General features: G+C 38.3%; 1 protein-coding gene across 4 annotated transcripts in view; it reads left to right on the top strand.

Moving 5' to 3' along the window:
* Window positions 1-21,381, top strand: part of DAPK1 (death associated protein kinase 1) — a 192,483-nt gene that overhangs the window by 26,272 nt on the left and 144,830 nt on the right. The gene's annotated exons all lie outside the window — the stretch shown is intronic.

Raw genomic sequence — 21,381 nt, 5'->3', positions numbered from 1 at the left:
GCAACCAGTGGTCAGTTTTCTGTTCTGGTAGTCTCCCCATTTTGAGAAAGATATAGCGATAGAATCATAGCATATATGCATTTTCAGTCTGTGTGGCATAAAGCATTTGAGATTCATCCTTGTTGTTTCTTATATTGATAGTTTATCCCATTTTATTGCTGAGTTGTATACCTTTGTATGAATACTCACAGTTCATCTGTTTACCTGCTGAAGGACATTAGGGTTTTTAGTCTCTGCTTCTCCAGTTTTGCTTTCTGCAGTTTCAGTTACAGCAAATTTTAGTAAATATTTTTAAGACTGAGAAAGAAAAGGGGAACTGAGAGATCATATTCATATAACTTTTATTACAGAATACTGTTAAAATAGTTCTATTTCATTGTTGATTATTGTTTTTAATCCTGGACTATATCTAGTTTATACATAGAAAAAGCATAGCATGGTAATATTTGAGGTTTCAGGCTTCAACAGGGCATCTTGGAATGTGTCCCCCTACATAGCAGGTACTAGCATTCTGTTTCCATCTACTAGTGAATGGGAATCTTTCTAGAGAATCATTGTGATACTAACTAAATATGTTTGTATTTCTTTTGAGGACAAAGCTTTTGGGGCAGCATTCCCCAAAATAATTTGTATGATTATGCATCAAATAGTCCTTTATGGTATTGATGATAGTGGTATTGTCACTGTGCCTGAGTCTAGTTGACGTCTCACCATTCTGCTGTCCTTAATTATTCTCTGTTGCTCTTTCCTATGAATGACAGGCCTTCTTTGATGTTGAGGCCAATTAGAAATATTGTAAGGAGATTTCTCTGAAAACTCAGAACTCACACTAAACTATTTCCATATGTCATTTTCTACTTCAAAGACAGAGAACAGTGTGACAGATTTCTTTCCATGAGAAGAGGGAGACTTGTTAGCAGTGTAAGCCAAGGAGGAAGGGGATAGAAAGAACCTGTTGAACACATGGGGTTTCAACACACTGAACACTTGACAGTGTAGCACCCATTATGTTGTTAGTTGTCTGTAACTATCATTGTCTGTATTATGGAAACAAAATTTCATAAACATTCTGTAAGAGTGAAGTCTTAGTGCACACTGCAGTGAGGAGAGCTAGGTGTTGGGTCTCCCAGTGACTATGAAGAATCCCAGTGGTAGCATGGCTACCACTCAGCTCTTGACCTTGACTTGTATGCTTGAGTGTTATTTGTCTTGGGCAGATCAGTTGTTTTCCAGTTTGTTTTTATCATTATGAGGGGTGCTTTGGTTGAATAGGGTTTGCTCTCCCAAAGTCTTATGTGCTGGTAGCTTGGTCTCCAGTGTGCAGGTTGAAGTGATAGGACTTTAAAAAAGTGAGGCCTAGTGGAAGGTAATAAGGTGACAGGGCCTCTACCTTTATGAATGGATTAGTGCTGTCACTCAGAAGTGAGTCAGGTCTCATGGGAAAGGGCAAACCTGGCTGGTGTGGTGGTGCACACTTGTAGTCCAGTGGCATAGGAGGCTGAGGCAGGAGGATTGCAAGTTCAAAGCCACCTCAGCAACTTGGCAAGGCCCTAAGCAACTTAGCAAGATCCTGTCTCAAAATAAAATATTAAAAAGGACTGGGGTTGTTGCTCAGTAGTTAAATACTCCTGGGTTTAATCCTTGGTACCAAAAAAAAAAAAAAAAAAAAAAAAAAGCCTGGTGCTTCCCTGGTCTCATGCATGTGTTCCCACTACCATCTACCATGTTGTGGTTGAGTCAGAAGCCTGTCATCAGAGTTGGAACAGATGAAACCACCATACTGGGACATTCATCCTCCAAAACTCTTGAGTTGAATAAACTTCTTTCCTGTATCCAGTGTCAGATATTTTGTTATAACATTGGCAAATGCACCAAGATAGAGGCTCAGTGAACCTCTTAGGTCCCTGATGTTGAACTCACTCCTCTCAGAACCCCAGGATGTAATAATAGTCCTTGCAACCCATTGGGTTTGCAAGTCCAAATCACATCTCATGCTGTAGAATATTCCGGCTTCTACCATTGCTCACCAGCTGCTCAGGGTAGACCATGTTCTGAACAGGCAGTGCCTTGGTTAGCTGAGGGCTATCCCCAGCAGAGTACAAAATAGAACTTGTACTCATTGAGGTAAGCTCTATTCCTGGAATTAGCTGCTTTCTGAATGCAGGTCTTCCAAGAAGGTGATCTGGCAAAAGATCCCCAAAGCCTTAAAAAGACACTTAAATAGATGTGTACACAGTCCTGTCTTCCATTAATACGTGTATCAAAACACAAACCTAATGTTTTCTTTGGACAATTTCCAAACACTGAGTTTCTTTTTGAGCTGATATTGTCTGGATTATTGGGACTCCCCCCAGGTGGTTATTTCACATCCTTCTTTTTTAGCAAGTAGCATTTAAAATACTTCTCCTTTGAAGCACGCACATGAAGCCAGGAGAAAATCCTAGGATAGGAAGTGATCTTATAGCTACAGCCTTGTCTGCAAGTGATCCTTTGCTGCTTGGAGTGCAGAAATCATTAATCCTTTGCTGCTGCATTCTACTGACTTTGAAATGGAAAATTACATTTCAGAAGCATTCCAATTGCATGTGTGCCTCCTGCAGTATACATAGGTGGTTTGAGTTCCACACATTCAGCCATGTGCTGACGACACTAACACTAATGTACAGTGTAAGATTCGTGTACTTTGAACACTTGCCTACATTAATGAGGCTTGAGAGGCCTCTGTGTGCATAAGTACATTGATGCTGTGTTCATGTGAGGTTTTTTTTTTTATAATTCCTTGTCTGATCCTTCTTCCTGAATGCTCTTCCCCCAGAGAGCCACATAGTTAAACCTTTCCTCCATCAGTGTTTGCTCAGATGTCACTTTCTCAGTGAAGTTGAACTCAGTCACTCTATAAAAATCACTCCTTGTCTGATATTGTACCCCATTTTCTGCTCTGCTTTTCCTCTAGCTCTTAACGGTTTCTAAGGTACTTCAACATAACCTTATATAACCAATATACCAGATAAGACTGTTACCTTCTGTGACTCATTGAGAAAGTATCTTTATTTTATCAGGAGCATCTACAATAGTGCCTGACACATAATAGGTGCTCAATATTAAAGTGTGAATGCCTGAGGCAATTCCCGGCATAGTGTGTTGGTTATTAGTTTATGTTCGTTTCTTGATTGCAAGGAAATGTCTAGCTTACACTGGAAGAGGCAGAGCTTCAACAGCACATGGACTGTAGTTGACAACCCTTTACCTGCAAGGACAACAGAATTGGGCTTCCCTGGAGCAAGGAACCCCTTCCCCCACCCATCCAGGGGGTCAGGAGAAGATCCAGGGGATGAGTCCATGTCATTTGCCCCTAGGGCAAATCAGATCCACTCTGTTGTAGTGGGAATCCTTCTCCTGCTCCAAATCTTCTCTTGGTTTCCTCTGGCCCTTTAAATTTGGGGTTTCATGAAAATGCATGGTGTGGAAGAAGATCTGATAACCTCCTCAACTTCTCAGAACTCCTGCTTCCTTACTGCAAAATACGAGAAATGCCATGGAGAGCTGTGCAGACTATTGGCATCAAATCTGCTATTTTGCTGCCACCAAACCTCCCCCACACCATTTTACAACCCAGATCATAAGTCTGCGAACATCCTACCCAGCCATTGGTCTACTCATCAGCCTGCAAACATTCTCATCAGTCATTGGTCTATTGTTATTAACCCGAGAAATTTTGACTACTTAAGAATAGCTCCACAGCCATTTTCTCTCTCTCTCCTCACCTCACTTGCTCTCACTTTTCCCCTCCTCCTCCTCTTTTTCTTCTCTCTCTCTCTCTTTTCTCTCTCTCTCATCTTTCTCCCTCTCTCTCTCACCCTGCAGGCAGACACTCTGCCTGTCTGCTTAATAAAATCTCTTATGTGAGTTCCCATGTCCAGAGTGGTTTCTGGGTGTTTTCACAGACTACAGCAGAGAATGTATCTAAATGCTTATTGCAGTGCTGCTGTTGCTGCTGCTGCTATTGTTATTGTTGTTGTTATTATTATACATTCTCCTCTGGTATTTGGGAGTGACATAGTGGTCTCACCTTGTTCTCTTTTCTCCAACAAGACCTATGTGGTTCTCTTGTGCTCTGTCATTATTCTGTCACCATGACTTATACCATAGGGTTGCAGGGGATAGACCTTCTGTGAAACTGAGGCAGGTGTGAAGACCCCAGTTCTTGTGATTAGGCTAGAATGATTTCAGACATGTTGCTCAGAGTAATAGGCATGAGTTTATTAGAAGGGATGAGAAATGGGAAAAGGGGACACTCGAGGGAGAAAGAGGGGACACTCTTAGAGAGGAGAGGGGATGGTGCTTTCCTCCTGCTCTCCAGTTTTATTGGGATCCCAGGGAAGTTCCTAGAGTCCTGCCCAGGTATCCTCAGACTTTTGACTGACAGCAATATGACATCAGACTTTCAAGTCCCCACTGTCATGAGAACTTTAGGTCACTTGGAACACTGCTAATCAGTTCTAATTGGAACCTGTTCTTAACAGATTTTATGGTTAGGAGGAATTATTCTTCTCGCTCTGAATTCCGGCATCTGCTCTGTGTAAGTGTCACAGAAGTCCCTCCTTTAGGGTGACTTGTGTTCTTTTTAGCATATCAGGGCCTGCATTTTTCCTGCAGATGGTTTGCTGAGGAATGTGACATATCCTGTGGACTTAAGGCAGGCTGCAGGTAAACCACTTTTTTCAAAGTGAAAGCATGTGGAGGTCAGCACAATGGGCCCACAAGGTTATTCCCTTAACCTTGTGTTCCCACTGCTCAGGACTCTCTGTTCCCTATCACTAGCAACATAGCATTTTCTGGAGTTGGAGGAATGAACCGATGTTTGAATTTGTCATTTTCATGTAGTTGTCTGAAGTCCAGGGGAAGCAGTTTAGAGCTTGTGTAACTTGTAATATTGACCTGAAAGACACTGTCACACTAGCATAGGTTGTGTTACCAATCCCTGAAGTTATACCTCTATAGGGTGGCTTTGTTTTAAATTCATAAGTTGATTTCAAGTTTGTTTTGTATGGGGAATTTTTATTAAGCATGGAAAAACCTCAGTCTCTTGAAGGGTCAAATGATTTGCTTTTCATGACCCATTTTGAAATTGAAAGAGAAAGTTAATACGCATATGTATATATTCCCTTTTAGTTTTAATAGTGGATGAAAAGTACTTCTTCATGCATTCCAGAATGAATTCCCTCTGCCTGAGAAAATTGATGTTAGCTTTTAAAAAAGATAAGCATCATTTAATTTTAAAGCTCCACCCATAGAGGGAATTGTGACAGTTTGGGACAGACTGCATGAACCATTTTCCCTTTGTGTCAGAGGGTTTCCTGCAATGGTACCACAGGACAAGGATGCACAGAGGGAAGCCTTCTTGTGGCAGGTGGTAACCAACATTCAAGGAAATCCCCAAGGGACTCTTGTGAAGGTCATCTTCCCTGGAACAAAGATAGTCACTGGGGCCAGACCAATGACCTCTCCATATTCATGCAAGTCTCTCCTTCAAAGAAGGTTTTAAAAGTAATTTCCTTCCCCAAGGGGATGTAGCAGCTGTGAGCCAAATGTTAACATCAGACCTTTTAAAAATAGAGACTGATGAACTTAAGAAATGCTTACTCTTTGGACAGTCAGTGGAAGCATTATGTTAAAGTATCTGTCTAACCCTTTCTATCAAGCAAAAAACGGGGAGAGTTAGATGAGGAGAGATATCTTTGTCAAAATGTTATTTAGGGAAAAAAATTATCTGATCTTTTCATTGTTGCATGTAGCGGGTTCACAGTGCTTCTCATGTCCGTCCTCACATGGATCATAGCTGGCATATGAGCACTGGGTCTCCTCTGAGTGGGAGGCTGACCTTCTACCTGTGCTTCTGTACCCACTGCAAATATTTAACTGGGATTTACTATTACTGCCTCCAGCCTTTGTACTGTCATTCAGAGAAGAGACAGTAGTCTTCAAAGAAGAGATAAAAGTCAGAGACCTGACTTTTTCCTTTGGGCTTTTCTGTATTTTCTTCACTGAATAGGGGAAAACAGAATAAATGCCAAAAAAGTGGTTATGATGTGAGACTATCTGAAGGCTTTAGAGTAGGAGGGCTTTTGTGGATCAGTAAAGACAGTGTGTTTCAGCCTGGTGCAAACTTCTGTTGGGTACTGACCCACAGAAGGGTGGGAAAAAGTAGAGGAGCAGCCACTTCAGTTTTTTTTTTTTTTTTTATTGTAAACAAATGGGATACATGTTGTTTCTCTGTACATGGCGTAAAGGCATACCATTTGTGTCATCATAAATTTACATAGGGTAATGTTGTTCGATTCATTCTGTTATTTTTTCCCTTGCCCCCACCCCTCCCACCCTTCTTTACCCTCTATACAGTACTTCCTTCTTCCATACTTGCCCCCCTCCCTAACCCTAACTCTAACCCTAACACTAACCCTTCCCTCCCCCCCATTATGTGTCATCCTCCACTTATTAGCAATATCATTCGTCCTTTGGCTTTTTGAGATTGGCTTATCTCACTTAGCATGATATTCTCCAATTTCATCCATTTGCCTGCAAATGCCATAATTTTATCATTCTTTATGGCTGAGTAATATTCCATTGTATATATATACCACAGTTTCTTTATCCACTCATCAATTGAAGGGCATCTAGGTTGGTTCCACAGTCTGGCTATTGTGAATTGAGCAGCTGTGAACATTGATGTGGCTGTATCTCTGTAGTACGCTGATTTTAAGTCCTTTGGGTATAGGCCAAGGAGTGGGATAGCTGGGTCAAATGGAGGGTCCATTCCAAGTTTTCTAAGGAATCTCCACACTGCTTTCCAGAGTGGCTGCACTAATTTGCAGCCCCACCAGCAATGTATGAGTGTACCTTTCTCCCCACATCCTCGCCAACACCTGTTGTTGCTTGTATTCTTGATAATCACCATTCTAATTGGGGTGAGATGGAATCTTAGGGTGGTTTTGATTTGCATTTCTCTTACTACTAGAGATGTTGAACATTTTTCCATATGTTTGTTGATTGCTTGTAGATCTTCTTCTGTAAAGTGTCTATTCATTTCCTTAGCCCATTTGTCGCCTGGATTATTTGAATTCTTGGAGTAGAGTTTTTTGAGTTCTTTATAGATTCTGGAGATTAGTGCTCTATCTGAAGTATGATTGGCAAAGATATTCTCCCATTCTGTAGGCTCTTTCTTCGCATTGCTGACAGTTTCCTTTGCTGAGAGAAAGCTTTTTAGTTTGAATCTATCCCAGTGGTTGATTCTAGCTTTTATTTCTTGTGCTATGGGAGTCCTGTTAAGGAAGTCTGATCCTAGACCAACAAGGTGAAGATTTGGACCTACTTTTTGTTCTATAACCACTTCAGTTTTATGCTAAGAGAAAACAGCCCCCTTCCCAACTGTCACAAGAAGAAATATGCCTAAGGATTTCATACAGCTACTTAAATGTGTCATTCCTTGTCTAAAAGGCTAATTGAAATTTAAACTCTTATTGGTTGCTGTGAGCATAAGAAAGATTCTTGGAATGTTAGAGAGTATTGGTGAACATGAAGAAAGGGGAACTAAGATAGGTATCAGTTCCAAGAATCTCCAGGGGCTCCTATGTTAGTCAGTTTTTCAGTGCTGTGACAAAAAGACTTATTTTGGCTCACATGGTTTCGATCCATGGTCATTTGGTCCAATTGCCTTAGACCCTGTGGCAAGGCAGAGCACTATGGTGGAGACCCATGGTGGAGGAAACTGCTCACTCATCTCATAGCAACCAGAAAGCAGAAATATCCCCATCAAGGCATACTCCCAATGACCTAACTTCCCTCCACTAGACCCCACCTCCTAAAGGTCTACCACCTCCCAATAGTGCCACGTTGGTGCCCACACATGGCCTTTGGGGAACATTTAAAATCCAAACCATAACTATTTCCTTACTTAAGTAGCTCTTTTTCCTCTTGTGTGTCACCTGGGCTGGTATTTTTTGATAATGTGTTTATATACTGAGAATTTATAGACCTGCCTCTTGGTTTTGTCTTTTATGAGGTAGTATCATTATTAATAACATGTTCCTACACTGTCTTTAGTGCTGAGGGTAGGTCCTTCTCTCTCTGGCCAAATTGGAATTGATGACACTTTTGGATCTTCTTGTATTGGTAAGCACCACCTGGTTTAACTGGTGGGGTAATTGCCAAAGTTCCGTTATTTTATTTATTTATTTTTTTAAATCAGCAGGTGGTTAACTGTGACTTCAAGGCCACATCTGGGCAATCCTTTTTTCTCACAGCCCATGTACTAAGAATGATTTTGACATTTTAAAATGATTGGGGAAAAAAATCCAAAGAACAACAAAAATATTGTGTGACGTGAAGTTTATTGGAACATGGATACATGGCTATACCCATTTGCTTAGTCTGTGATTTCTTTTGCACTACAATGGCGGAGTGCAGTGGTTGTGACAAAGATGTGTCACCCTCATACCTGAGAATATTTACTGGGTAGGTCTTTTTTTTTTCATATTTTTTTTTTAGTTGTATATGAACACAATGCCTTTATTTTTATGTTGTGTTGAGGATCAAACCCAGTGCCTCACACGTGCTAGGCATGTGCTCTACCACTGAGTCACAACTCTAGCCCCTGCTGTGTAGTTCTTCACAGAAAAAGTTTGTCAACATCCTGGTTCATCATTAGGACAAGCATGCTGTACTATTTTCCTGTGATGTTGTTTTGTTTTTTAACTCTGAAATCTAAAATGTATTAAATAATCTTTCACATGTTATAAAATAACAATTCTTATCTTGATCATATTTTTTGAACAGTCCTCCATAAAAATCTGCAAGTACTAGACAGTAAAAGAATGAGTGAACTGTTGAATACACAAAGCCACGTGTCCATAAGAGAGCCCTTTGATGCTTCGAGAGAAGAGAAAACTCATTTCTCCTCTTCTACCCTCTCCTTTTTTCCCCAACATTTTATTATGAACATTTGCAAATATATACCAAGAAGTTGCCCTCCACTGGGATTGTACACTTGCTAACATTTAGCTATATTTCCTTTACTGCATGTCTATCCTTCCATCTATCTTATCCATCCAGTCAGTTCACATCAGCCTTTATGCATTTTAAAATAAAATTCGAATGTTAGTATATTTCAACTATGGGGCCTTTTACTTTCACTGTTGGTTAGGTATAGTCTGAAGGGTGTGGAATATATTACTTCTATGAATGGAATAGAAGGGGACAGTTAAAGGCAGAAACAAGCAGAAAGATTTTAATTAAATCTTTATTATGAGACCATAATTAAAGCCTGGGTTAAAAAACATGTACTTTCTCTAAATATATTTGTATGAATATATAACATGATAAATACATAAATAATAGATATAAATGAAGATATGAAACAAATAAATATATCTAAAATATATATTAATGCACATTGAACAATTTGTATATTTGTTATGTATGTGTATGTGTGTATATATGTATGTATGTGTGTCTTCATATCTACATGTAAAATGAAGGAATGGAATTGGTCCTAAGATAATGGAGTCTTTGAAAAGCTGCTGGGACAGAAATGCATCTAGCAGTGCACAGACACTAACAGTATTGTGAAATTAAAGATGCCAAAGTATGTCTATACCGTGTGTCTAGATAGTGAACGGATGTGATTTTAAAAGCCAAGCAAACACGTGGAAAGGAGGAAAGAGTGTGGACTTGGGTAGCCCAAGTCCAAGCAGGTTGTGAGTCTTTGATCCCTTGATCACATTCCTGTCCTTACTACAGGGTAGATCTCAGAGAAACCTGAGCATTTCTACAGTTTTGTTTTGTTTCTGCTGAAATCTATTTGGACTTGCTCCAGGGGAGCATCCAGAGTCAGCAGTTGGCTCTGTGCATTCATAGGCAGCATCAGCTGGGTAGAGAAGGGGCAAGAACCACAGGCTGACCTAGACCAGAATACATGTGTGCCTCTGGTGTGCTAGCTGTAGCTGGGGGAGGCATTAGGAGACCTTCTGCTAACTGATGGACCCAGTGAGGAACATTTTCATAGTCAGGAATCCTTTCTTCATAGGAACAATTAATCTTTTTATTTTTGGTACTGAGGATTGAACCCAGAGGTGCTCTACCACTGAGCTAAATATATAGCCCTTTTAATTTTTTTATTTTGAGACAAGTTTTTGCTGAGTTGACCAGGCTGTCCTCAAACTTGCCTTCCTTTTATCTCAGCCTCCTGTGTCCCTGCAATTACAGGTGTGCACCACTGTGCTCTGCCTGGAACAATTAATCTTTAATTGATCCATTGTGGAAACTCATTTTCTTAGAGCAGTTCTCGGGTTTCTTTTCTTAAAGTCTATTTAAATATAGATTTGCATAGTGCTTTGCCATTTTTTTCAACTCCCTCTCTCCTTTATTTATTTATTTTTTTATTCTGGGGATTGAACCCAGGGGTACTTTACATCTCCATTCCTTTTTATTTTTTAAAATTTTTTTATTTTTTTTATTTTGAGAGAGTCTCACTGAGATTAGCCTTGAACTTGTGATCTTCCTGCCTCAGCCTCTGGAGTTGCTGGAATGACAGGTATGTGCCCTGTTCCTGGCTTGGTTTGCCACTTTAAAAGTACTTTAATTTGTTAGTATTAGCCCCCACCATAATCCTGTGGTGGTTACTATCCCCATTTCTTTCTTTCTTTCTTTTTTTTTTTTTTCGTGGTGCTGGGGATTGAACCCAGGGCCTTGTGCATGCAAGGCAGGCACTCTATCAACTGAGCTACATCCCCAGCCCCCCAATTTCTTTTTTTTTTTTTTTTAATTCACACATTTGCTCTGATTTATTGGTGGGGAAATTATTTAGTAAACATTAGGACATACTTTTCAGTAAATATACACTCTGATATGTGGTGCACATGTGGCAACAACGTAGATGGATTATTTTGGCAATTTATTTTTTTAAAGGCTGCAGTGCTATTCTAACTGGTTTGGCTTGGAAATTTTTAACCCGCTGGTTTTTATCTCTCCCAGTCCTTGCTGCCAAGAACTAGGGCATCATGTTGGACATTTCATTGGGTCTTCCCATACTCCTAAAATGCTGATCCCTACAGATGTTCCCTAGATCCTTATATTCCACTAAGTTTATCTTAAGTTATCAGTAGGGTGTTAGCAAAAGTAGCTTGTTGTTCTTTTTAGATACATATGACAATAGAGTGTATTTTGATATGTTAGATATACATGAAGTATAACTTAAAGCACATTTTGTTGGTAGATAACAATAGGGACAAGTAAAATGATAGGTTTAAATGCTTTCCTGGCCAGGCTTGATGGCACATGCCTGTAATCCCATAGTCTTGGGAAGCTGAGACAGGAGAATCACAGGTTCAAAACCAGCCTCAGCAACTTAGTGAGCCCCTGTCTCAAAATAAAAAATAAAAAGGGCTGGGGATGTGTCTCAGTGGTTAAGTGCCTCTGGGTTCAATCCCTGGCACCAATAAATAAATAAATACATATATACCCTTGTGTTAGGTATACTTATTTTTAAAGTGTGCGGTGTTTCTCTTTGATTCATTTGTTATTTTTGATTCAATTATGAAAATGTATGAATAGGAAGAGCACTTTCGAGGAAGCATGTTTTTTTCAGTAGATTAAAGAATAAATCCTTTCCATCAGTCCTTGGCCTCATGAATTCACATGATGTAAATGAATAACCAGATAACATGGAGACCAGTCATTTTTTTCCTGTGCTCTGTGTGTCTAGCCCTGGGCAAGTCCTGCTGTGTTCAGCCTATTGTAATGATCGTGGTCACCATTGGCTTGAGAATTACATTTCCATTAGTCCCCCTTTTCTGTGGTATGTGACCCTAGATTATTATTCTCTCAGCATCATTGAGCAGAACAACTCAGAGATGTTTTTGCATGTGCTGTATTGTACTAGTGCTTTTAAGATTTATTTTAGTATTTAATTTTAATATTTTATAGGAAATGGATCTGTTTTCTTGATATTGAATTACAGAAAAATTACAAGTCCTATTAAGTTTTGGGTGTGATTTTAAAAAAGGTATGTTTGAAACTTGCTCTCTGTATGCTCAGCATCTGTCAAGGAAATTACAGAGACTCTTGAGTAACCTACAAGGTTTCTCATGTGTGAAGGTCTCCTATGATGTCAAATACCTAATTTTTAAAATTTAATATCATTTATAAATATGATATTTTTTTCCTCCAGTAAAGATTCTAGTTTAGACTAGTTAATTTAAACATCAGTGCTTCAGAGTTTGGTTTCCCTTTACATTACAGGAACAGAATTCAAAATATCTTAGAGTATGTCTATGTTCATAAACTTTTTTCACCAATTCTTTACAAAATTATTAGATGAAATATACATTGTTTTCAATCAGTAGGTGGCAGTTATTGTAAATGTCCTTTCCCCTGAAACACACATTTAAAGAAATTTAGTATGTTGTATGCACAGTGGGGATTCGACAGGTATTAACCTTCTGTTCTTGTGGTGAAGTGTTACAACTAGATGATTTTATTTATTTTAATTTTTATTTCAGACAGTGCTGGGGATAGAACCCAGGGCCTTGCACATGCTAGGCAGGTGCTTTACCATTAAGCTCACCCCACAGCCTCCATCCTGGTGATTTTTATTTTCCTTTTGCTGTTCGGTTTTCTAAAATTTCCACAATTGTTGTTTTAATGTGGTAATAAGAAAGAAAATGAATAGAGTCATTTATTCTTGCTTCCCCGTCTCTCCCTGCTTCCAAATGAGGTGGGGTTTGCATGCATGCAGATTTATTTATGTTCAGTTGTTTCCTAGGTTAGATTGTTGCTCAGGTCAACACCAGGGTATTCTCCAAGGTCAGAAATGACAGCAGTTTCACCAAAGCAGCCCTTCCTTAAAACTACAGCCTGTGGGTTAAGGACTAGTGATGAGTTTAGCATGGGGGTTCCTCTAAGGCTTAGTGTGTTTTCTGGTTTCTTTTTGAAACTCTGTAGCAGGGAGGGGACACAAATGTGTTCTCAGAATGAGTAGAGTGTGTAAGATGTTAAGAAACAGCACATGTCTACAAGTCAGAATGTTTTAAAGACACTGGATAAGCTTATGACTGAAAAGTGGTTTATGATACAGATTTTGCTTAAGGGAAATGCTGAATAGTTAAAAGCTTTTGTCTGTGCTGTTTTTTTAAAACCAAGAGCCTAAGATTCTGACAGTTGAATTAATTAAAAAAAAAAAAAAAACAAGAAAAACAAATCCACAACTCATGTGGGAATTGTAAAAATGTTTTGGAGACAGTAGTTTTAACTGAATCAATAAATGATGAAATAATAAATAAAGCACTCAAATCAATATCTGATCCCTCCTCATAACCCCTACCCGATGTTAGCCTTAAATGAAACTGTTATTATGCAGTGCTCAGTTTGTTTTATGGGCTATTTCATTTATTTTGTTTTCGGGCAAGTGATATCTTCTTTGAGGATGTTTTATTCTTATTTAATTTTTTTTATTGTCTTGAATAGGCACAATAAGAATAAATTATTCAAAAGTCAAGGATAGGAAAGAATTTTAATTAGCCCTATCATTTGATATTGTTCTATTGGAGTAGTAGCATTAGCATTATCATCTGAGCAACAATAGTTGTCTTAGATTAAATTTTTCTTTGAAAACCTTAATGTTAAAGAACTGAGTCTTGATGTGTTTTAGAAGTCCTCAGATAGTGTGTTGATATTCATTGTTATTTGGCACATATGTAGCTTACTCTGCTTTGACAGGCTGGGTGTATGGAGCAGATGTTTCTGGATGTGTGTGTATGTGTCATTCATGTGTGTGTGGGGTATGTGTGTATGTGATGTAGTGTGTGTATATGTGTATAGAATGTGTGTAGTATACCTAATGTCTGTTGGTATGTGTGTGGTATGAATGGGTGGTGTGTGTGTGTGTGTGTAGTAGACAGCTTGTGTATGTCAGTGTGAGGCATGTGATGTATATGGTAGAGTGTGCCTGTGTGTACATGTTGGTGTATTTTCAGGGGGAGCTGTGGAGAATACCATTAAAGGTTGCATTTCTCATGCTCTGCTTTTCTGGAGGAGAAGGATTTCTGGAAGCAGCAGATGGTTTGAAATGTGCAGCTGTAAAGTAAGAAGAAAATCAGAGTGAGGGCCAGATTGGTTCTGAGGTCAATGAAGGCACATCCTCATAAAATCAAGGCCCTAAAGCTATAAACATCAGAAAGCAGAGCCTCAGGCAAGCTGGGAGTTGGGTGAGCTCCAGTGTGCTCACATTCATAAAAGTCCTGACTGCCAGCTTTCAGGTTACAATCCCATGGGAATTATAGTCCATTACACTGGTTCAAATTGCTTTGCAACTCTATAGATGACTGGAAGACTTCAGCATCTTCGCATTTTTACTTTAAGGTCAAAAGGATTCTAATTAAAGCTAAAGCTACAATCTCTGTGTCATTGTTTAAATAAATTCACCAAGACTATAGTTGTGGAATTTTTTCAGAGGAAATTTGACATGTAAGTTTTGTAGAGAAGTTTAGTCTAATAATTGAACCAAATAGTAGTGCTCAAGAATAATTTAGGACTGGGTGCAGTGTCACACACCTGTCATCCCAGTGGCTCAGGAGGCTGAGGCAGAAGGATCTCAAGTTCAAAGTCAGTTTTAGCAAAAGTGAGGTACTAAGCAACTCAGTGAGACCCTGTCTCTAATAAAAATACAAAATAGGGCTGGGACTCAGTGGACAAGTGCCCCTGAGTTCAATCTCTGGTAACCCCTCCCCCCAAAAACATAATAATTTAGGGATCTGTGCTTTTGAAGTGCATTTTTTTAAAGAAAAAAATTTCCCCCCACTTATAAAAGTGATGGTGGCCATTGCCAGGAGTGGGGAGCAGGGGGGAAGCAGGAAAGAAAATTGAAATCACCTGTAATTTCACCATTTGAAGAAAATCATTGTAAATATTTAGTAATGTCTCAATCATATATGGATGTTTGAGTGTCTTGGATTATTTTACAGACCTGTGTTCAAATTATAGATATAAAGGCTATATTCCTCTGTTTGCCTTAAGAGCCCATTATTTTCTCACTTTCAAAGCCATCTTATCTGAAGTCCAGGGAAATGCTTAATAATATTCTTCAACTGTCTTCGCTTGGGGTTTTAGGACAAGAATTTGAACAGAGTACTTTTAAAATACTGAAATCAGTGAGACTCAATATTTATGTGAGCAACTTTCTGCCCAGTGATTTTCTTACTGTCTGATTCTACAGGAATTTTTCACATACTGAAAAGAAAATTTTAAGAAATAAAAAAGAAACAAACTCCATCTGGTTAACATTAAATGCCACTTGTGATTATAAAGTTTTATACTATAAAACTACAGTGAATTATTACAGCTTTATAAACTGTTTGTTAACTTTGTTTTTTAAATTAATTTTAAATCTATTTTTAAAATTAAGTGATTCGAGTCCATAGCTGTGACAAATCTTTGTGCATATTAGGAAATTAGTTTAGCTACTAGGAGATAAGCTAATCAGTCTCATTGGATCATCTTTATGTTTGTATATAGATCTTTTATGAAAATTCTTTGTATTAAATTGTCTTCTGAAAATGAGAACTATAGCATATTAAAAGTTACTGAAGTTTAAAATATATAGATATTTAAAAAATAGATTTAAAATGTATGGATATATAGTTTAGGATGTATAGATTTGCAGTCTTTTCCTGACTACTGTTAAATCAGTTTACTAAGACTGTTGATAATAGGGGCATCGTTGTGTCCATAGTAAACTATACTATAATGTAGTTCCTCATTAATCTTTTTCCCACACTGTTAATGAACCTCCTAGAGCAACTTGTATTTTAATCATCTTTTCATGCTTAGAGTTGACGTATACATGACACATATATTAATTGTTGAATTAATCAAATTTGGACTGTGACATGCATATCACAGAAATCTCTTTTAAGTTATTCTAAACAATCTAGAATGGTGTTGATAGCTCACCTCACACAGTAATGAAAGAATTTCCAGGTGCATTCTCATACTTCACTTTTTTCTTTGGAATAGCTAGGACTGTCTATTTAATGTAAGTGGTTCTTTGTTCAACACTGATAGAATTATATAGAAAGACATCACAGACCTGTGGAGATCAGACTGTATCCCACTAGAGGCAACATGGGATTTTCAGAAATGGTTCTCTGTGCTTAATCCATGAAAAAAAAAAAATGCAGAAGAAATGTGGAGTTTATTTTCAAATCAAAGACAGAATTGAGAGATAGGTGTGGTGGCTCCTTCCTGTAATCCCAGTGCCTTGGGACGCTGATGCAGGAGGATTGCTAGTTTAAAGCCAGCCTCAGCAACTTAATGAGGCCCTAAACAATTTAGCAAGATCCTGTCTATAAAAAACATATTTTAAAAAAAGGGTTGGGGATGTGGCTTAGTGTTTAAGTGCCCCTGAGTTCAATACCCGGTTTAGGGGGAAAAAAAAAAAAACTTCTCAAAGATGTATTTGTGTGAACATCTTTGTTAAATACCAATAAAATTGTCACTCAAATATTCATTGCCATTACTAATGTTACAGACTTGCTTTTCTGTTATATATCTGTCACACACCTATATAGCTCATACACATTTATGATTTTCCTATTTGTTACTATTAGATTTCATTGTTTTCTGCTCCTGCTTATGTGTTCGCTCATTTGAAAATAGTGTTGATAGCTAGATAACCCCACAAAATTCGAATTAATTTTGGAAGGCATGGGAATCAGCAAATTGTTTTAGCTCCTGAATTTAATGACAGAAGCAGATGTTATAAACCCTCAGATTTGATTAAGAAAGAATGAGGAATTTTTTTAAAGTTTCATACTAATCTATACCTGTAGGATTATAATGGTTTAGCTCAATTTAATCCTCAATTAACAGTGAAAGATTAATACTGTGTTTTCTAAAGTGAAAAAAAGCTTGCTAATAATAATAGGTAACATTTCCTGAGTACTTAGGACAAGGTACACAGTGGTAGATCTTAGCAATCAGTGCTTTCCATGGATTAGTTCATGAGTCATTACAGCAACCCTAAGAAATTGATGCCTTTTTGCCCATTTCACAGATGAGAAACCTGAACCTTGCTGAGATAACAGATTTGCCCATAGTCACACAGGGAGTAAGGGATAAATAACATCAGGCTAGGAGCCAAGTGTGCTGACTTGCTAGTCCTTGACTCTGTTCTCCAATTGTCATTATTAACTTTGTCAACAGCATTGTGGATGTCATCACCTTACCAGAACTGTCCTCTGCTGTCGGGATTCTAACTTGGTCTCTATTTTGAAAGATAAATCAGTATTCATCAAGTACCTCTGGTACTTGGTACATTCAGTTGGTACATTCAGTGGCTAATTAAAGACTCATCAAACTCTATGAGGTAGGAAAGAACATTCCCATTTTAAGAATAAAGAAACTGGCTGAGTGGCTAAATTGCCTAAATACAAATGACCAGTGGAGAAGTGAAACCCACGTTCGTCTTGATTCCAAGATGAATGTCCTTGCATTTGCAGTTCAGCCTCTTTCAGAGTCTCTGCAGAGTCACTCTGCTGGGCTCCAAATGATATGATGCTGGTCCACAATTTCTTACCCTCACCATCACAGACCCGATGGAAATAGATTAAATGGTGTCACGATTACAAATAGATCTTCCAGTAACTTGGCTTATTTTTTTGTAATTAAACATCTTATTAGGTCTGTGTGGGCAACATATTAGAAAAATATTTTTATTCTACAATGAAGCATATAGACATATTATGAGAATTGTTTTAATTACTTAAAATATGGCACATATTGTATAGGACAAGTTAGACTGTTAATGTCAAAGAACATATTAGAAGTACTGTTTAAGTCTTCACATTTATGTGCAAAACAATATATAGTCCTTACTCTTGGCTGTGAGGGTTCTTCTAATGATGTCTAAAACAAATGATCCAGGAAGGTGTCCTTATTATGGGAATGGGGAAAGGGAGAGAAGAGTGAGATTTACACATAAAATTATACTGACCTTCTTAATAGGCATATGTTTGAGTCTTTTTGATGTTCAGCACTTTTCCTATAGACAATTTCTATTACTTCCCAGTTCAGTATAACTGTTAATCATTTTTGAACCCAGTTTCTTTTCTTTCTTTTTTTTTTTTTTTTTGGTACTGGGGATTGAACCCAGAAGTGCTTAACCCCCTCCCCCGCAGAGCCACATCCCCAGCCTTTTTATTTATTTTTTTGTGTCAGGGTCTCCCCAAGTTGCTTAAGGCCTTGCTTAGTTGCGGAGGCTGGCCTTGAACTTTTTCCTTAGCCTCCTGAGCCACTGGGATTAGAGGCTTGAGCCACCTTGCCCAGCTAATCTCAGTTTCTTTAAAATGTGTGGTTAATAATTGTTTTCTGAACATTCATTCAGTTAAATGGATTCTGACAGAGTTTATAAAAACAGCACAACTAGCCAAAGTGACTCTTTTCATGAGCTTCCTGCAGATTCATCATTTGTCCTCATCTCGGGTTTTCCTGTGGTTGCTTTAATTAGCATTGCATTGTTTGCAGTAGAGTTTGTGAGTTGGATAAAGTGATATAAACTTGGGCAAAATGTAAAAGTCTCACTTTTAAAATATTCAGATTAAATGCATTGTAATCTTGTGCATTCAGATTTCATTTATTGTAATATTATTCTATGGGTTTAAGGATTGAGGACTCAGAAGATTTCACATGGCCTTTAATTAGCAGTCATCTGGTATTTAAAAATAAACACATTGAGATAATAAAGGTAGAAATTGTAAATATATAATCCCCAGAAGGCAGGGATTCTATCCATGAAATGATTTCGAATCAAGTTTCAGAAGAGGAACACACATGGTTATACATTTATTAGCTTATCTTTAAAAAATTTTACAGGCAACATAATTTATTGTACAAATTTAGAAAAGCAGGGGTAAGAGCACCTGTAACCCCTTAACTGAATCAAACCTCTGTTAGCATTTTGAGTTCATGAATATTTTTTGACAATAAAGATGAACTGGTGAGCTCACTAGATTCTCATTTTTCAGATATTGCATGCATGAAAGAGGGATAAAAGCTGTTCTCAAGAACATATGGAACTTGAGAATGTACTGGCTTGTATGCATGTGTGTTCTTGTTCTGGGGTGGAACTATAACCACTTGGGTAAGATGCTAATCTCTATTGCTTTTTATTTATTTATTAGTATAATAACTCTACAAATATTTGGAGTCCAGTTTGTAGTAAAGTAGGTTTTATGTAAAGCCAGCTTTTGAAGGAATTTAGAAGAAACTTTTTTCATTTCAAATTTCCATCTTTGAAAGCCAGAAAAGCTTTTAAAAAGGAAGTAGCACTCAAGTGGGACAAAAGTCAGGAAATACACATATGCAGATTTAGTCAGCCTGTGAGACAGCAAGCAGGCTTAGGCAGAGGCAGCCTCCACTCTCAGCTTCCTTGATTTCTCCCAGGCCAGGGGGACAGCCTTCCAGCCTTTACTCTTAGTATGGGGAAGTAAAAGTAGTTTTCAGGAAGTTGTTTTTAATTTCAAAGAAGAAGTCTGTTTTACATTCATGCACACACTTATGTGCATATATGTAAATACATGTATGCACATATATACGCACACTAACACCAGTAAAATTGTGTAACATTTCTTCCAAAACAATCCTCACCTTTCTGACATTTATTTTTAATAGCAAGATTTGGGTGGTCCCCACACTTAGTGTTTCCCAGGCTCTCACTGATGAGATGCATTATGTATACAAGATTTCAAACTGGGAACATGGCGGGGACTGGATAGTGGGAATTTTAATTTTTAAAAATTTTTATTTATTTTTACTTCTTATTATTTTTGGTACTGGAGATTGTACTCGGAGACACTCTACCATTGAGTTACATTCCCAGTCCTTTTTATTGTTTTATTTTGAGATAATCTCTCTAAGTTGAGATAGTCTCGCTAACTTGTCCAGGCTGACCTCACACTCTTGCCTCAGTTTTTTATGTAGCAGGAATTATAGGTGTGTGCCACTGCCCCTGGCTGGTAGTGGTATTTTTTAGATGAGCATTTTAAGATTGACATAAAGCTGATTTTGCTATTAGTATCCAGAGTTGGGTATTTTGCTAGAGAAAGGTATTTTGATAGAGGATGAAATTGAAAAAAATGAAGATTTTAATTTCATTCCACCACTCCCCTAAGGGGAAGTGGCTATTCAGCTCTGCTTTCTGGCTGGTTAATGCCTTCTCACACTTTGGTAGCCCTGTCCTTCTTGGAAGGGAACATCACTCCTGACCTGAGAACAAGGCCCATCTTCAGCACTGTGGGTTGTGTCCCTATAGACTCTGGGGTGCTTTGGGCATTTCATGGATTGCTCTTCACACCTACCTTCCCATCTGGAGAATACTGTCAACTCTCACTGCACCTGAAGACAGAGGCTGTCAGACCAGATGCTAAAGTGCTTAACACCTTTTATTCAGACAATTCCAGGCCTCCAGCAACCTGGTCTCTTTTTTCCTTGCAGACCAAGCTTCCTGGTGAGGTGTTGGGAAGTGCATAATGAGCTTTAGAAATGGTTCCTGAGCCAACTTCTAAACTGTTACTAATAAACTCAACTCGGGCAGCTATTTGAGATGAAGACATCTTAATGGCTGCTTTGCTTAAAATATACACAATAGAGGAGGGTTGGCTGACCACAGCAGGAACTCAGTAATTCAGTAGTTTCTTTCAGTTTTAGTAGTGAAAGCCTACTGGAAAAAAAAAAAAAAAAAAAATGCAGTAGGCAGGCATCAGTCAGAATGCTTAGCTTTGCCCTTATTGGTGACCTTGGGCAAGACATCTTGAATGTTAAATAAAAGGGGTCATGTGGCTGTTGCACAGATTTCCTAAGATGCTTCTATAAGATGGACAGTTTTGCTGCATCCCCAAAAAGTATGAAAGAAGAGTTGTGTTCTTTATCACCACCTTCTTATTTGTCATCTTCATTGTTTTAATCATTTTCTTCTTCTGCTTCTTCTTCTTCTTTTTTTTTTTTTTTTTTTTAGTACCAAGGAAGAGGTTCCAGGACATTTTACCACTGAGCTAGATCCCCAGCCCTTTTAATTTTTATCTTGAGGCAGGGTCTCTCTAAGTTGCTGAGGCTTGCCCAAAACTTGTGATCTTTTGGCCTCAATCTTCTCTGGGATTACAGGCAGCACCACCAAGCCAGGCCCTCTTCCTCCTCCTCCTCTCCCCATCTCCTTACCTCGCCCCACCCCCCCTTTTGCAGAACTTACATGGCCTCAGTAATTCCCATAACACACACTTCCTGTTTGTTTGACAGGAAGCTGCATTTCAGTTAAACAAACTGAGCTTTTTTATTGAG

Source organism: Sciurus vulgaris (assembly GCF_902686455.1).
Source record: "Sciurus vulgaris genome assembly, chromosome: 15".
Lineage (NCBI taxonomy): Eukaryota > Metazoa > Chordata > Mammalia > Rodentia > Sciuridae > Sciurus > Sciurus vulgaris.
Note: the sequence above shows the minus strand (reverse complement) of the source record. Positions and strands in the feature narration are given on the sequence as shown.